This window comes from Rattus norvegicus, chromosome 1, assembly GCF_036323735.1.
Source record: "Rattus norvegicus strain BN/NHsdMcwi chromosome 1, GRCr8, whole genome shotgun sequence".
NCBI classification, from domain to species: Eukaryota; Metazoa; Chordata; class Mammalia; order Rodentia; family Muridae; genus Rattus; species Rattus norvegicus.
Window position 1 is genome coordinate 42,080,222 of NC_086019.1, and position 6,000 is coordinate 42,086,221.

A 6,000-nucleotide genomic window follows, 5' to 3' on the forward strand; every position below is an offset into this window, starting at 1 on the left:
TCTATTTCCATTTTTAATTCCTTCAACTGTTTGTGTTTTCCTGGAATTCTTTCAGGGATTTTTGTGACTCCTCTCTATGGGCTTCTACTTGTTTATTTATGATTTCCTGATATTCTTTCAGGGATTTTTGTGTCTCCTCTCTATGGGCTTCTACTTGTTTATTTATGTTTTCCTGGAATTCTTTCAGGCATTTTTGCGATTCCTCTCTGTAGGCTTCTACTTGTTTATTAATGTTTTCCTGTGTTTCTCTAAGGGAGTTCTTCACGTCTTTCTTGAAGTCCTCCAGCATCATGATCAAATATGATTTTGAAACTAGATCTTGCTTTTCTGGTGTGTTTGGACATTCCATGTTTGTTTTGGTGGGAGAATTGGTCTCCGATGATGCCATGTAGTCTTGGTTTCTGTTGCTTGGGTTCCTGCGCTTGCCTCTCGCCATCGGAATATCTCTAGTGTTACTTTGTTCTGCTATTTCTGACAGTGGCTAGACTGTCCCTATAAGCCTGTGTGTCAGGAGTGCTGTAGACCTGTTTTACTGTTTTCTTTCAGCCAGTTATGGGGACAGAGTGTTCTGCTTTCGTGCATGTAGTTTTTCCTCTGTACAGGTCTTCAGCTGTTCCTGTGGGCCTGTGTCTTGAGTTCACCAGGCAGGTCACTTGCAGACATGCTCCCACCTTAATGATAATGAACTGAAACTCTGAACTTGTAAGTCAGACCCAATTAAATGTTGTCCTTTACCAGACTTGCCTTGGTCATGGTGTCTGTTCACAGCAATAAAATCCTAACTAAATTGATTCACCCCCATCTCCCATCTCCATCCTACTCTGGTATTTTATCTCAACATCAGAAAGCAAACTAGAACGTGTGATTTAGACAGTACATCAGTTAGATATTTCTATTGCTGTGATAAAAGGCCAGGTCAAGTTGGGAAGGAAATAGTTTATTTCATCTTATAACACACAGTCCATCATGAAGGGAAGTCAAGGAAGGAACTCATGGCAGGAACCTGAATGCAGGAACTGAAGCAGAAGCCACAGAAGAAGACTGATTCCTGGCTCTTGCTTCCACATGGCTTGCTCAGCCTGCTTTCTTATATCACTCAGGATATCTGCCAGGGCTAGCATTATTCACAATGGGCTAGTCCTCCCGTACCAGTCATTAATCAAGAAGATGCCTTGTAGAGTGTCTGTCTACAGACCAATCCAATGGAGAAATTTCTTGATCAAAGTTCCTCTTCTGAGATAACTCTAGCTGTGTCAAGTTGACAGAACCTAACATGGACAGACAGCTAAGTTTACTATAGTTTGCCATGACCATAAATAAGAATGACTACAGATTACTAACCAAGGGAAAATTTTACTAGATATAAAAGTCTTTCCATTTTAAAAAGACTTTATAATTTTGCTGTCAGAGAACCTAGTTTTAGGCTTTAAAAATAATTGGACTAGGACTACAGTTCAATAGTAGAACACTTGTCTCATATGCTCAAATGCCTGGGTTCAATCCCTGGTTTCACAAACACAAACAAGCAAATTGGGGGCTGCAATCCAGAAAACTGCCTTATGGTAGGTTGAATAAGAATAAACCCATAGGCCATAGATTTGAATGTTTGGTCACCAGAGAGTGGTACTAGTTGAAAGGATCAGGAGAATGTATGTCACTGGGGGTTGGGGAGTAGGCTCTGCATTTCTACAAGCTCAAGCCCAGGTCCAGTAGCTCTCTCTTCCTGCTGCTTGTGAATTTGGATGTAGAACCCCTTCTTTGGGACCATGTCTGCCTATGTGCCACCATGCTTCCTGCTATGCTGATAATGGGCTATACTTCTGAAACTGTAATCCAGCCCCAGTTAAATACTTTCCTTTTTAAGAGTTGCTGTGGTCATGGTGTCTCTTCACAGTAACAGAACAGTGACTCAGATATGTGGTTGCATCTCAGTTAATTGGTTTCTACTCTGCTTAGCAGCCAATCATAGAGTCAGAGGAAAAGTTAGTCACCTACCCCCAGTTTTCATTGCTGGTGCTTGTGGGTGTGGCTAGTTGATTCTTTTTCTTTAATTCAACTATTCTTATCTCGTCAGGTCTTACATTTTATAAAGCTTGAAATTATAGAAGTATAACATGCAGACAATACTCTAACAATATTTTATTTGAGGAAGCATCATTAGAAACATCGAGGAAGGTGTGGTGGTACTTCTGTAACCCTAGCCTTAAAAGGGGTGACTAAGGCAGGTGGATCTCTGAGTGCTCAAGGACAGCCTGGTCTACATAGTGAGTTCCAGAATGGCCAGGGTTATATAAAAAGAATCTGTGTCAGTAAGTAAAAAAGAAAGAAAAGATGAGGAAAATAATAAATGGACAGTACAGAAGTCAAAGCAGGTGACCGGCATTGCTTCAGCTATGAGTTACCTAATAGCCTGTAAACCCTGTAGTTTAGGGTTTACATACCTAAAAGTAGAATTATTTCCAAGTTGTACTATTTTTAGGTATGAAGCAGAAAAACCATGGTTTTGGTGAACACGCATTGTACTTTAGACAAAATGAATGTCAGAACCACATCAAGTTCTCTTTCATTTTTTATCCTTTCTGTGTTTTATAGATTTCAGGAAGTCAGCTCTTGTGATCCTAGATTGTAATTATAGTAGATAAATAAACCATTTAGTGCCTTTCACAATTAGACATACATATTAATTTTAGTCTTTATGAACAATTGATCTGAGGCTGGAGTTTAGTGCCAGAGCACTTGTCTGGCACGCACAAATGCCTGGGTTGGCTCTCAGGCTCCACAAACAGAAGCCAACAAAGAAGCTTAATCGAGTTTTCAGAACAGCCCCCTTTTAAAAGCTGCTCCCCACTGAACTCATCAGATGTTATGAGACATCTTCATGATTCTAGCAGAAACTTAATAATTTTAAATAGACCTGAATATTTAATATGCCTAGTCTGTGTGAATTATAGTAACACTTTGTTTGGGGGGGGGGTGTAAGTTGCTGACTTTGATGCTAATATGCAAAAGCAAATGTTAGGGACACACGCAAAGAGTCAGGAGAATTGTACCTTTAAAAGCCCAACCAAACAGTGAAACCCTTATTACCAGAGTCACCTCATGGGATGACTGGCTGTTTACATGCCAGGGGAGCATTTTTTTTTTTTTTTTTGCTTAGAAATGGCATAATTCAGCTCTGGCTGGCAGACACCACGTGACCTAGCAACAGCAAAGGAAGAGAGCCAGGAGATATTTCTGCTAGAAATAAACTTATTTGAGTGTTTTTTCTAAAACATTTTGGTGAAGATGTCCTTTCCTCCTAACAAACTAATAAACAAGTAACAATGATAAATAGCATATACTTCTCTTGCCGTGTGTGTACTGGATGATCATTTTACACAGACTGGATTTCTTATTACCTGAGAGTGTATGAACACAAGACAAAAGGCTAACAATGGGCATTTTAATGAAATTGCTTTGCCTGAAGGGCAGGCATGTGATAATTATTGTTTGATTTGTATTTAACTAAGGAGTTAATGATGTTAATTTTCCTCTCCTTTACATTCATTTTTTTTCTGTCTCTCACAATGGTAAATGGTAAAATTGCTCTTCTAGAGAGTGCCATCCATCCTCATTACTGTCAAGATATTTCATATTTCTTTGTGTTGGCAATCTTTATCTCAAAGGAATGCTCTTGCCTTCTTCTGTTCAACTTCAACTTGCAGAACATTCATATCTCCCACAATTTGAATTCTCTTTTTCTCATTTCTGTCCCCCATGCTCCCCTGATGATAGAATGCTGTCTGTGCTGACAGCCATGATCTAGGGGTATGCCAACTATGAAAACACTAAGAACTGAAAATAGCCACCTCTTGTTCTAGTTTCATTTCCGCGATTGTAATAAAAAATATCCCAACATAAAACATCTTAGCTTTTAACTTAAACCAGCTAGTGACGTCACACCTACAGACCCTGACTTGGGAATGATGCTGCCCACGCTGAGGGAGGGGGTTTCCAACATCAATTAACAATCAGAACAATCCCCTCACAGACATGCCCACAAACCAATCTGCTATAGTCAGTTCCTCAATTTGGACTGTCTTAGGTGTGGTGGCATACACCTTTAAGCACAGCACATGGAAGACTGAGGCAGGCAGATCTCTGTGAGTTTGAAGCCAGCTTTGTCTATTATGTAACAAGGTCCAGGACAGACAAGGCTGCACAATAGGGAGAGAGAGAGAAAAAAGACTTGCTTTCCTGGTATTACAAATTGTGTCCAGTTGATATTATTTTACACCTGCAATCCTGTGTGTTTATGAGTGGAAACAAAAATGATAGTGATCAATATCAGGGAGATATCAGTGAGTTTTGGCTGAAGATAGATGGAGAAAAGAAAGAGAAAACCATACAATCAGATTATGTAAGAATGGTCCCATCTTTGAAGAGTCTTTGATACAGAGAGCTGGCAAACCATGCCAGTGTCTGTTTGGTTTTGTTGTTTTTTGGGTTTTGTTTTGGTTTTGGTTTTGGTTTGTTTTCATTTTGTTTGCTTTTTGCTTTTGTTTTTAAGGGAAATGGGGGGGAAAGGGATAAAAAGGGAGTGTAAAATATGATATAGGGTGATAACAGAGCCAAATTGACCTTGGCGGTTAGACAAAGGAGAAACAGATGTGAAGCAAGGCAGGAAAGAACTAGTGAGCCTGATTACTGGATTTAGTCTCAGGTCTCTTAGAGTTCCTTGCCTGGCTTCTAGAAATTTCTCTGTTGTGTGAGAATTCCTGTGCAGTGGACACTTATTTTCTCCCCCAGGGCCTTTTTTTGAGAGACTGTATTACAGATGCTGATCTAGGCCTTTGGAGGAGTCTCAGAGGCTGCTCATTTCTCTGATTGTTCCTTAAGCATTCTAGTTGTAAGTGCAGGTTCTGTCCTGCAGGTGGTGTAGAATTAGAGTTTCATAAAGGTTACTCATTGTCAGAGTCCGGATGTGCAGGGCCAGACTTGCCAAACCAGCTATCAGCCATCTGTAGCCACCCCCTCCTCTTCCTTCACCCCCCTGAGTGAGATAAGCCCCCCTGCCCGTGCTGCTGGGCTGCTAGATCGCACGTACTCCTTGCTGATGTAATTTCACACCGAAAGTAACTGTGCACCATTTGAATTGGCCAATCATGTGTAACCTCGAGAATGCCCCTAACCTCCCTTATATAAACCCCCGAGTTTGGAGGCTCGGGGTCGATTCCTCTGTCTCCTGTGTGGGACACGTATCGACCCAGGATCCCGCTAATAAAGCTACCTCTTGCTGTTACATCAAGACCGGCTACTCGTGATTCCTGGGGGCACCTCATCCCGCGATCGGAGCGAGAGACGCGGCTCCCCGTTTAGGGGTACGCTCTTTCATTTGGAGGCCCCAGCGAGATTGGAGTGTGACCCCCTGGAGCCCCGAATGCCACTTGGAGGTACGTTGGTGTGAGTGCTAGAAAGCGGCCGCTGAGTGTGTGAGCGCATGTGGATGTGAGTTGCATGTTACGGATTTTGCATTTCTCGGTACCGGTACAAACGTCTGGGGGTAGAAGAGGTTTCCTACTCCGAACAGTCGGGTGGATGAGTATCCCCACCCAGTGTAAAGGCTAGCTTGAGGGTGCACTCGGGTAGAAGAGGTTCCCTACCCAGCACAGACGCCTGGGAGTAGAAGATGTTTCCTACTCCGGGGTAGAAGAGTATTCCTATCCGGCGCGGGGCGTCTGGGAGTAGAAGAGGTTTTCTACTCCAAACAGCTTTCTTTTTTCTCTTTTCTTTTCCTCCCTTTTTCTTTCTAGATAGCGCACAAGGGGATGCCCCGATTGCGCAGGCTCTGGGAGACGTTCCGCGAGCCAAATTTTGTTGGGAGGACCCGGCAGTTGGGAGTCAAGGAGATCAGACTGTGACCTTCTATAATCAAGGGGACGGAGAACTTCTCCTGCCCGGGCGGTGGATTCAAGACCCAACGCCGTCCGAGGTTGCGTTTGGCTGGATATATAAGTCCAA